Genomic DNA, 12,758 nt, shown 5'->3' with positions numbered 1-12,758 from the left:
ACTTTGCCACGTTTGTTGTGCATTACTTGACTTTTCTGGTTCTGTCTTCCCCTCCCTATAAAATGAAGTTTGGGATCATTGTGTACATTCAACTGAGCTCTGCCCCTGGTTTTTTCACCTTCGTCCTTCCCCAAGAGAATAGTCCCCACAGCAAGCACTGCTGGGTGGCAAGGCTCTGCTCCTCCTATGCTTGAGCAGAGCTCAACCATTGCCCCTGGGAGAGCTGGGGAGGCCTGGGTGGCAGCCAATTTTTTTCCCCTGTGTGTATCTGAGAAATGTCTTGACTAAGTTGTCTTGAGTATTGGGCCCAACAAAATGTTCCTTAGCCCCCTATTGCCTTGGCAGGTGGCGCAAAGAGCTGACTTTCCTATCTTGCTGGCTACTTTCTTTTTTAGTCTCTGGCTGGCTGTGGGACCTCTGCCGAACCTCTCAAGTGTTAGTGTTCTCCAAGGTTCTGTCCTGAGTTTTCTTACCCTACCTATTCTGTGTCTGGGTGATCTCATTGAGCTCCTTGACTATATATATTTTTAACTTTTTATTTCAAAATAGTTTGAAACATTTTACAAGTTACAAAAATAATAATAGGGTCTGCCTGTTCTGGGCATTTCAAATAAGAGGAGTCATACAATATGTAGTCTTTTGTGAGTGGCTCTTTCACGTACAATAACGTTTTCAAGGTCTGTCTACACTGCGACATATATCACCACTTCATTCTCCTTTTTTGGCTGAATAATATTCCATTGTATGGACATACCACATTTTGGTTTTGTTCTCAGTCGGAACACTTAGATTGCTTTTACTTTTTTTTTTTTTTAAAGATTTTATTTATTTATTTGACAGAGAGAGAGAGAGCGAGAGCAGGAACACAAGCAGGGGGAGTGGCAGAGGGAGAAGCAGGCTTCCCGCGGAGCAGGAAGCCCGATGCGGGGCTCGATCCCAGGACCCTGGGATCATGACCTGAGCCGAAGGCAGACGCTTAACGACTGAGCCACCCAGGCACCCCTGCTTTTACTTTTTTTAAAACAATTTTTAATTTTTATTTTTAAGTAAACTCTACGTCCAGCGGTGGGGCTTGAACTTATGATCCCGAAATCAGGAATTGTGTGCTCCAGCTGAGCCAGCCAGGTGCCCTTTACTTTTTGACTAGTTTGAGTCATGCTCCTATGAACATTTGTGTACAGTTTTTGTGAGTGGATATGTTTTCACATTCCCTTGGGTATATACCTGGGTGTGGAATTGCTGGGCCTTCTGTAACTCTGTGTTAATATTTTGAGGATCTGCCAAGTAGTCTTCCAAAGTGGCTGCACCATTTTACATCCTCAGCAGCAATATATGAGGGTTCTAGTTTCGACACATCCTTGCCAACACTTATCTGTTTTTTATTGTAAACATTCTGGTGAGTGTGAAGTGGTATCTCATTGTGATAGTGCCTAATACTGATCTTGCCCAGAATAGTTATACTTGCCACATTTTCTACTTCTGTCATTTCTTCTACTTTTATTAATTGGGATTGTACTGTAATAATTTTTTTTAAGTAGGCTCCGCACCCAGCATGTAGCCCAAAACAGGGCTTGAACTCACAACCTCCCGACCTGAGGTGAGTTCAAGAGTCGGATACTTAACCAACTGAGCCACCCAGGCACCCCCAATTTCATTCTTTTTTTATGGCTGCATAGTGTTCGTGTGTGTGTGTGTGTGTGTGTGTACATCTTCTTTATCAGTTCATCTTTTGGACACTTAGGTTGTTTCCATATATTGGCTATTATAAATAATGCTGCAACAAACCAGGGGGTGAGTGTATCTTTTTGAGTTAGTGTTTTCATTTTCTTCAGATAAATACCCAGAAGTAGAATTGCTGAATCATACAGTAGTTCCATTTTTAATTCTTTGAGGAACCTCCACACTGTTTTCCATAGTGGCTGCACCAGTTTTTTTAAGATTTTTATTTTATTTTTAAGTGATCTCTACACCCAGTGTGGGGCTTGAACTCACCACCCTGAGATCAGGAGTCACACACTCTACCGACTGAACCAGCCAGGTGCCCCTGTGGTTGCACCAATTTAAAATCCCACCAACAATGCATAAGGATTCCCTTTTTTCCTCATCCTCACCAATACTTGTTGTTTCTTGTCTTGTTGATAATAGCCACTCTAACAGGTATGAGGTGATACCTCATTGTGGTTTTGATGTGCGTTTCTCTGATGATGAGTGATGTTGAGCATCTTTTCATGTGCCTGTTGGCCAACTGGGTGTCTTTGTTGGAAAATGTGTATTCAGATCTTCTACCCATTTTTTAACTGGATGTTTTTTGTTTTTGTTTTTGTTTTTTTGCCATTGGGTTATATGAGTTCTTTATATGTTTTGCATATTAACCCCTTATCAGATACATAATTTGCAAGTATTTTCTCCTGTTCTGTAGGCTGCCTTTCCATTTAATTGATGGCTTCTTTTGCAGTGTAGAAACTTTTAGTTCGATGTAGTCCCATTTAGTTTGATGTTGCCTTTACTTTTAGAGTCAGATTCTAAAAATCATTGCCAAGACCAGTGTCAGGGTATCTTAAATCATCACTGTGTACTCAGGGCCTAGAACGATAGTTGGCACATCGTCAGTGCTCAATAAATATGTTTTGGATGAACAAATGAACAGACAAATAAACAAAACCAGGCGATTCGCCTTAAAACTCTGTGGAAGTCAGTGAAACATATTGGACTGAGTGGGGAGATAAAAACTAAAGGGAAACCTAAATGTTTCCTGCTGAGATGGGCTCTGACAACTGAGCTGTGTGGAGGGGCCCCAGCAGAATCAACTACAGGATGGCAGGGACTCAGATACTTTGGATCCAGTGGCCCCAGGCTTTTCTTCAAGTCACCTAATCAACGAGGCTCCTTAGCCTGAGCTCAGCAATCTCTCTCCTACTGCAGGAGACAACAGACGTTGGTGAGGATGCAGAGAAAGGGGAACCCTCTTGCACTGTTGGTGGGAATGCAAGCTGGTGCAGCCACTCTGGAAAACCCTATGGAGGTTCCTCAAGACGTTAAAAATAGAGCTACCGTATGACCCAGCAATTGCACTACTGGGTATTTACCCAAAGATACAAATGTAGTGATTTGAAGGGGAACGTGCACCCTGATGTTTATAGCAGCATTATCAACAATAGCCAAATTATGGAGAGAGCTCAAATGTCCATCAACTGATGAATGGATAAAGATGTGGGGGCACCTGGCTGGGTCAGTCAGTAGAACATAGGACTCTTGATCTCGGGGCTCTAAGTTTGAGCCCTACGTTGGTGTAGAGATTCCTTAAAAATAAAATCTTTAAACAACAACAAAAAAAGACATGAAATCTTGCCATTTGCAATGACATGGATGAAGCTAGAGGGTATTATATGAAGCAAAATAAGTCAGAGAAAGACAAATACCATATGATTTCACTCATGTGGAATTTAAGAAACGAAACAGGTAAACATAGGGGAAGGGAGGGAAGAAAAGAGAGAGGCAAACCATAAGAGACTCCAAACTATAGAGAACAAACTGAGGAGTTGATGGAGGGAGGTGGGCAGGGGATGGGCTAAATGGGTGATGGGGATTAAGGAGGGCACTTGTGATGAGCACAGGCTGTTCTATGTAAGTGATGAATCACTGAATTCTACTCCTGAAACTGATATTACACTATATGCCAAGTAACTAGAATTTAAACAAAAACTTGAAACAAAAATAAATAAAAATAAAGTGCGGGGCCAATTGTGTGAGAAATAAAGATGAAAGAGTTATAGTGGCAGGAGGTGCTATATTGGAAGATTTTTATCTTTAAAGAGGTAATGTGTAAATAAGTGTCTATTGCAGGTAGAAAAATAATAACTATAGGAGGTAAAGTCAAGTGCAGTGGGAATTCAAACAAAGGGGGAATTTTCTCAAGTTGAGGAGCTCCCCAAATTTTTATGGAGGAAGTCGTGTTCCACTTGACCTTGAACAACTTATACATAAAAAGTATGTAAGTATATATGTATTTTTTTTTTTCCTAAGAAGTACTTAGTTTCACTTGGGCTGGAGGAATTCAAGTGCCTGTGTATCTCATATTTCCGGGACTGGAGATCAGCAATCACCTCTTTGAAGGGGTTTTTCTCTAGCATGGTCTGTAAAAATGTAGACATATACTTATATAAAAAATGTCAAAGTAGCAGCTGAATTTGAAAAATATGCTCTGTAATAATACACTTGGAAGAGAATAGGTGTTTATCTCAAGCAGCATGAAAGCTATGTTAATTTGTTAGGAATAAGTGGCAGCTAAAACTTGTACCAGATTATAAACCAGGTGCATCTTATGTTGCAATCAGGATTCTGCCACATTTTAGGATTCACATTTTGGGAGTGAGTTAGTACTTGCCAGAAACGTCCCTCAAAGCCCAATGAAGAAGCTCTGCCTGCCCAGTAGTTAGTAAGAAAGAATTAAGGGGTGCCTGGCTGGCTCAGTTGATGTGACTCTTGATCTCGGGGTTGTGGGTTCAAGACCCACATTGGGTGTAGAGCTTATTTAAAAAAATAAATAATTTTTTTTTTAAGAATGAATTAAGAGAGGCATGTCATCTGCCAGAGAGAGCCTTTCTTATGTAGCCAGCTCTGTGGAGATCCCTGGGAAGTTGGCCAAGGAAGTTTGCCTTTGGGTGTCTGCTGGCTGGTTTCTCTGTGTCCATGGGGCCACCCATCTTTAGAGCTCCCTGCTGTACACCGCTGAGTTTATATTTATGCTAGATCAAATTTTTAAACTGATTTTCTCTTTGTGAATCACGAATTTTGAACCGAAAATATATGGTTCTGGAAGTTGTGAGAGACAGGAACAGCTGTGTGTTCCTTTACTGGGTGCTTGCTTAGAGAAGGAAAACACTGTCCTCTGTTGTTCACCCCACCCAATAAGTTTCTGGTCTTTAAGCTGCATTCCTATAAGGATTAACCTCTACCTGCTACTTCCAAGGAACAGTTCAAGTGCTGCTTACATTGGTTTTTTAACTGAAGATCTCAAAAACAAAAGGAAATCCCTAGATTCTGACACTCCAAGCAAACCTAGGTCTGGGAGAATTGACAGACAAGGGTTTAGGTGAATAGGCAGTCCACTGGCATCCTGTCTCACCTTACGTCAGCTCACATGGGCAGGGGTGCTTGGTGGGGTGGTATCCACTTACTTCCTCTTTGGGTGATATTTTAAGAGGCACTTACATTAAGGGAGCACCCAATCTGCATATCTTTACCCACTAATTGAAATGAGTGCTTAAATTCCCAGCTAGCAGGTTGGATCCCATTTATTCTGTAGGCAGGATGGCTCTATTTAGGGATGCCCCTTCTCAAAAAGTAGAAACAAAAAAGGCAACAAATCTTTCTGAGAGCCTATATGGGGTTATAGCAGACCAGGGTAAAAAATGCCTATCACAAAAGATAACCTATTTTGCTCATCAGTGAGCCGTTTGTCCTTTGACTTCTCAAGGTACTGGAGAAACGGGAGTCCAGCTGGCAGTAAGCTGGGGGCACCCCTAGTGCTTCAAGCAGTAGGTAGTTTAGGGTGAGCGACGAGGTAGCACCCTGTCCCTTCTTGGTTAGGAAATGATTTCTGAGCCCTTGTAGGGGGCAATACAGCATAGGAAATTCTGGGCTGCATGATGGAAAGGTCTGTGCCAGCCTGCTTCTGCCTTCAGGGTCCCCAAGCACCCTGACCTCTTGCCAGGACAGAAATGGAGAAGTGTGAAGAAGAATCAGAATTTGTTAGGTCTCGAGTTTTTCTACTCCACCTCCCTGCCCCATGCACAGAAGGAAAGAGCAACTTAGCTCCCTTACCAGCAATGCTAAAGAATTGTCCCCACCCCTCATCTCAGGATCACCCACCTCCAGCCTATATGGGAACTCTGAACCTTGGAGAAAAACTGCTGCTTGAGGGAATCACCCCACCCCACCCGGCCCCGGTCTCCTAGGATGCAGCCAGGGCAGAGTTTGGACAGAACTAATGGATCCTTTCTTTGGGATGTGTTCTTCCAGCTTCATTTTCCTTCCCTTGTTGCCTTTGTTTCTAGAATTCTGGGAGCTGTACTGATCATTGTTTCTACCCATCATTATTAAGGGAGAGATAGGGAAACATTCCCATGGTAACAGTTTCATCTCAAAATATCTGAATGCTATTAGCTGCTTTCCCCTCCAGGGAAAAGACTAGATTCTTTTTTTTTTTTTTTTTTCATCTTCATCATCAGAGTACAGTTGACAGGTCCTGTCTACACTGCTGGGAGGCCTGCCCAGGTCAGGAACAGAGAGAGAAAAGTCTAGAGAACCAGATTTATTTCTTAGCTGACTTCACTTTCTGAACAAAGCGAAAACATTTAGAAAAAAACTTAAAATTTAGGGGCACCTGGGTGGCCCCATTGGTTAAGTGTCTGCCTTCAACTCAGGTCATGATCCCAAGGTCCTGGGATCGAGCCCTGTGTCAGGCTCCCTGCTCAGCAGAGAGTCTGCTTCTCCTTCTCCCTCTGCTGCTCCTCCTGCTTGTGTTCTCTCTCTCTCTCTCCTCCTCTCAAATCAATAAATAAAATCTTTAAAAAAATAAAACTTAAAATACATTAGCCCAGGGAATTGGTGGTGGAAACATAGATGAAAATATCAGCTTCTCCCAGGGAAATCATCACATAAGAACACATTAGATGGGCCAGGACAGACATGGTTCAAAGGCCTACATGCCACACTTTCTGCAGAGCAGTGTGGTTTGAGCAAATTCCGGTGTATATGCTGATCATCATTGGAAAGGCAGGGGGATGACGGCACAAGAAAGCACTATCCTTTATATTCATGACATACTTTATGGCTGCCAAGGGACTTTTCATATATATACATATAATTTTTTTTTTTTTGAGAGGGAGAGAGAGAGTGCGTGCTAGCAGGTGGTGGGGGCGGGAAGAGATTGGAATCCCAAACAGGCTCCACACCCAGTACGTAGCCCGATGTGGGGCTTGATCCCACGACCCTGAGATCATGACCTGAGCTGAAATCAAGAGTCAGATGCTCAACTGACTGAGCCACCCAGGCCCCCCATAATTATCCATGTTTAAAAAAATGTGTCCTATCTCCTTTATCATCCCATTTCAATATGAAAAGTCCTAGGGGGGCCTGGGTGGCACAGTCGGTTGAGCGTCCGGCTCTTGATTTCAGCTCAGGTCATGATCTCAGGGTCGTGGGATTGGGTCCTGTGTCAGGCTCTGTGCTCAGTGAGGAGTCAGCTTGAGATTCCCTCTCCCTCTGCCCCTCCCCTAGCTCTCTCTCTCTCTCAAATAAATAAATAAAATCCTTTAAAAAATATGTATAATTGTCATCTCACAGTTTTGTGGGTCAGACACTTGGGAGCAGTGTAGTTAGGTGGTTCTGGTTCATGGTCTCTGATTAGGTTACAAGCTGCTGGCTGGGGCTGCAGTCATTCTTTCTTTCTTTTTTTTTTTTTCCATGCAGAACGTGTCCTCCTTAATACCCATCACCAGGCTGACCCATGCCCTCTCCCCTCTAGAACCCCCAGTTTGTTTCTCAGAGTCCATCGTCTCTCATGGTTTGTCTCCCCCTCCAATTTCCCCCCCCTTCATTCTTCCCCTCCTGCTATCTTCTTCTTCTTCTTCTTTTTTTTTTTTTAACATATATTGTATTATTTGTTTCAAAGGTACAGATCTGTGATTCAACGGTCTTGCACAATTCACAGCGCTAACCATAGCACATACCCTCCCCAATGTCTATCACCCAGCCACCTCATCCCTCCCACCCCCCACCACTCCAGCAACCCTCAGTTTGTTTCCTGAGATTAAGAAGTCGTCATATCAGTGAGGTCATATGATACATGTCTTTCTCTGATTGACTTATTTCACTCAGCATAACACCCTCCAGTTCCATCCCCGTCGTTGCAAATGGCAAGATCTCATTCCTTTTAATGGCTGCATAATATTCCATTGTGTATATATACCACATCTTCTTTATCCATTCATCTGTCGATGGACATCTTGGCTCTTTCCACAGTTTGGCTATTGTGGACATTGCTGCTATAAACATCGGGGTGCACGTACCCCTTCGGATCCCTACATTTGTGTCTTTGTGGTAAATACCCAGTAGTGCAATTGCTGGATCATATGGTAGCTCTCTTTTCAGCTTTTTGAGGAACCTCCATACTGTTTTCCAGAGTGGCGGGGCTGCAGTCATTCTGAAGGCTTGAGTAAGACCTCAGGATCCCTTTCCAAAATGGTTCACTCATCTGGCTGTGGGCAGGAAGCCTTAGTTCCTCACGACCCGGTCCTCTCTCCATGTGGCTGCTTGGGTGTCATGGCAGCTCCCTTTACCCCAGAGCAAGTGATTCAAGAGAGAGAGAACCAGGGGGAAGCTGCATTGTCCTTTATGACCTAGTCTCAGAGGACACACATTGGTTCTGCCATATTTAGTTCATTAGATGTGAGTCACAAAGTCCAGCCCACACTTAGGAATCGAGCTCCACCTCTTGAAGGAAAGAATATCAAAGACTTTGCAAACATATTTTAAAATTGTCGTATCACAGTAGTTATGAAAAAGAATGAGTCAGTACTATATGTACTGATATGAAACAATCTCCAAGATACATATTCAGTGAAAACAGCAAGATGCAGAACATTAAGTTTGGATACCACTTGCGGTTTTTAAAAGCGATGAGGGATATATATGCAAATATACATACATATGCTTTCATATACATAGATTATCTCTTGGAAGATATACAGTAAACTGGCCTCGAGGAGGAGGAGTGGGGACAGAGGTAGGAGACTGATTTGCTTTCTGTACCTTTTGAATTTTGTTTGTGCAAGAATTACTCTTTAATAGTAAAATAAAATTTAATCTTAAAAATGGATTAAAATAACAGAAATAAATAACATTGTGGAAAGAACTCAGAGCAAAAGAATGAACAGCTTGGGGTAGAATTAATTTTTAAAAAGCTACTATGGTAAATGATCTGGGGGAGGGAATTAATGTGCTTGCTTGCTTGTTTATTTTCTTTGAAGCCAGTTTGCTTGCTTTGAAGGCATGTGTTGAGACAGGAGGCTATAAGCAAGAGGTTCAAGGAAAACAGACTGAGCTCTCTGAAGGAGGGCACTTGGAAAAGAACTTCCTCAAGCTCCCACACCACCCATACCCACCTACCTGCATTTGTATGTATCTGTTGTGCTCTCTCTTCTCTTATTGCCGATACACTGTCCACACGGCAGCCCATTACTTCAGCGCCGGATTCCAGCCCCTCTCATCCACTCCGGAAGTTCTCTTTCCCTCTTTCTCTCACTCTCCCTTCCCACCCCCTCCCTCCTTCATATTCAACCTTTTTTCTTCCTGCATCTCTCTTTACAAACATGTTGTTATTTCTGCCATCTGAAAACATTATCTTCTTGTCCCCATTCCTCTGTTTCCCTTTATTGCTTGACAGTTTCTCCCATATCTCCTATTCTCTTTTTAAAACCCGAGATAGGGTGGCGCTTGGGTGGCTCAGTCAGTTGAGCATCCGACTCTTTGATTTCAACTCAGGTGATGGTCTCAGGGTAGTGAGATCAAGCCCCGTGTTGGGCTCTGCATTCAGTGCGGAGTCCGCTTGTCCCTCTCCCTCGCTCCTACCCCTGCTTGCACACTCCCTCCCTCTCTCAACTAAATAAATAAGCAATCTTTAAAAAAAAAACCCTTGAGATATAATTCACACACCATAAAATTCACCTGTTTAAAGTGTATGATCCTAATATATATCAGTGGTGTCTAATAGATTCACAAAATTGTAAAACTGTCACTATGACCTAACTTGAGAGCGTTTAGTCATCCCAAAAAGAAACCCCATACACATTAGCAGTCACTGCCCCCCAGCCCCTGGCAAACGCTAATCTACTTTCTGTCTCCATGAATTTGCCTAGTCTGGATCTTTCATATAGATGGAATCATACAGTATGTGACCTTCTGTGTCTAGCTTCTTTCATTTAGTGTGATTTCAAGGTATATCCATGTTATAATATATATCAGTATTTCATTCCTTTTTATGGCCAAATAATATTCCATTGCATGGATATATATATATATATATACCACATTTCATTTATCCATTCATCAATTGATGGATTTGGGGGTTGTTTCCACCTTCTGGTTATTACAAATAATACTACTGTGAACATTTGTATACAAGTTTTTGGGTAGACATATGTTTTCAACGTTCTTGAATATTCATCTAAGATTGGAATTGCTGGGTCATGGTTTAACTCATGTTTAACATTCTGAGTAACTGCCAGACTATTTTCCAAAGTGGCTGCAACATTTTACATTCTCACCATTCTTTCCCACTGTTAACACTTGTGATTGTCCATCTTTTTTACCATAGCCATCCCAGTAAGTATGAAGTGGTATATCATTGTGGTTTTGATTTGCGTTTCCCTATTGGTGAGGGATGTTAAGCATCTTTTCAGGTGCTTATTGGTCATTTGTATGTCCACTTTAGAGACTTGTCTATTTGAATTCTTTGCCTTTTAAAAATTATCTTTTTATTAAGTTATAAGTGTTTGTTACATATTCTTTTTTTAAAATTTTTATTGTTATGTTAATCACCACACATTACATCATTCGTTTTTGATATAGTGTTCCATGATTCATTGTTTGTGTATAACACCCAGTGCTCCATGCAATACATGCCCTCTTTAATACCCATCACCAGGCTAACCCATCCTCCCACCCCCTCCCCTCTAGAAATATTCTGATAATAGTCCTTTATCACATATATGATTTTCAAGTATTCTCTCCCATTCTGTGAATTGTCTTTTCACTTTCTTGATAGCAGCCTTTGAAGCATATGTTGGTTTTTTAAAGTAATCTCTATGTTCAATATGGGGCTCAAATTCAAGACCTTGAGATCAAGAATCACATGCTCTACTGACTGAGCCAGCCAGGTGCCCCAGCATTTAAGTTTTTAATTTATTTTGTTTTCTATTGTTGCTTATGCTTTTGGTATCCTATCAAGATAACCATTGCCTGGGGGCGGCTGGGTGGCTCAGCCGTTAAGCGTCTGCCTTCAGCTTGGGTCATGGTCCCAGGGTCCTGGGATCTAGCCCTGCATCGGGCTCCCTGCTCAGTGGGAAGCTGCTTCTCCCTCCCCCACTTCCCCTGCTTGTGTTCCCTCTCTCACTGTGTCTCTGTCAAATAAATAAAAAATCTTAAAAAAAAAAAAAAAGATAACCATTGCCTAACTCAAAGTCACCAAGATTTACATCTGTGTTTTTTTTTCCTAAGAGTTTTAGCTCTTACATTTAGGTCTTTGGTCCATTTTGAGTTAATTTTATAAGTTCTGTGAGCTAGGGTGCTCAACTATATTCTTTTGCAAGTGGATATTCAGTTGTCCCAGCACCATTTGTTGAAAAGACTATCTTTCCCCTACTGAATAGTCTTGGCACCCTTGTCAAAAATCAATTGGCCACAAATGTAAGGGTTTATTTTTCAATTCTATTTTATTGATCTGTATGTTTATCCTTATGCCAGTACCCCACAGTCTTTATTACTGTAGCACAGTAAGTTTTGAAATCTGGAAGTGTGAGTCCTCCAACTTTGTTCTTTTTTTTCCCCCAAGATTATTTTGGTTATTCTGGATCCTTTGCATTTTCATATGAATTTTAGGATCAGCATGTCAGATTCTGGGGGGTGAGGGTTGGGAGAAGGCCAGCTGGGATTTTGTTATGGAGGGCATTAAATATGGTTATCAACTTGGGAGTATTGTCATCTCAATAATGCTAAGTCTTGTAATCAATGAACATGGATGTCTTTCCATTTATTTAGGTCCTCTTTAGTTTCTTTAACAATGTTTTATACTGGGGCACCTGGGTGGCTCGGTTGGTTAGGTGTCTGCCTTCAACTCAGGTCATGATCTCAGGGTCCTGGGATCGAGCCCCAGTCGGTCTCTCTGCTTTGCAGGAAGTCTGCTTCTCCCTCTCCTTCTGTGCTCTCTCTCTCTCTCTCTCTCAAATAAATAAATAAAATCTTAAAAAAAAAACACCACCAAAACAATGTTTTGTACTTTTTAGTGTACAGGTCTTTTACCTCCTTGGTTAAATTTATTCCTAAGTATTTTACTCTTTTTGATGCTATTGTAAATGGTTTTCTTTCTTTTTTTTTAATTTTCTTTTTAAGTAAACTCTGCACTCAATGTGGGGCTTGAACTCACAACCCTGAGATCAAGAGTTTCATGCTCCACCAACCGAGCCAGCCAGGTGCCCCTGGGAATTGTTTTTTAATTTCATTTTCAGACCATTCACTATTAATGTATAGACATGAAATTGATTTTTATATATTAATCTTATCCTATTAGCTCTAATAGTGTGTGTGTGTGTGTGTGTGTGTGTGTTTCTTAAGATCTTCTATATATAAGATCATGTCATCTGTGTATAGAGGTAGTTTTACTTCTTCCTTTTCAACCTGGATTTCTTCCATTTATTTTTCTTTCTTAATTGTCCTGGCTAGAACCCCAGTACAATATTAAATAAAAGTGATGAGAATGGACATCTTTGTCTTATTCCTGGCCGTAGGGGGAGAATATTCCATCCTTTCAGCATTAAGTAAGTTGTTAGTTATGGGTTCTTTACAGATGTCCTTTATCAGATTAAGTAAATTCCCTTCTGTTCTTGGTTTGTTGAAGTGTTTTCATTATGAAAAGATGTTGGGTTTTGTCAAGGTCTTTTTTCTTATCTATTAAATGATCTCTTTATCCTAAAAAGGTT

This window comes from Eumetopias jubatus, unplaced genomic scaffold (assembly GCF_037043125.1).
Source record: "Eumetopias jubatus isolate StellerSeaLion01/CBP00866 unplaced genomic scaffold, mEumJub1_p1.0 scaffold_10, whole genome shotgun sequence".
Taxonomy (NCBI): Eukaryota; Metazoa; Chordata; class Mammalia; order Carnivora; family Otariidae; genus Eumetopias; species Eumetopias jubatus.
The sequence above is the reverse complement of the archived record's forward strand: the minus strand, read 5'-3'. Positions refer to the sequence as shown.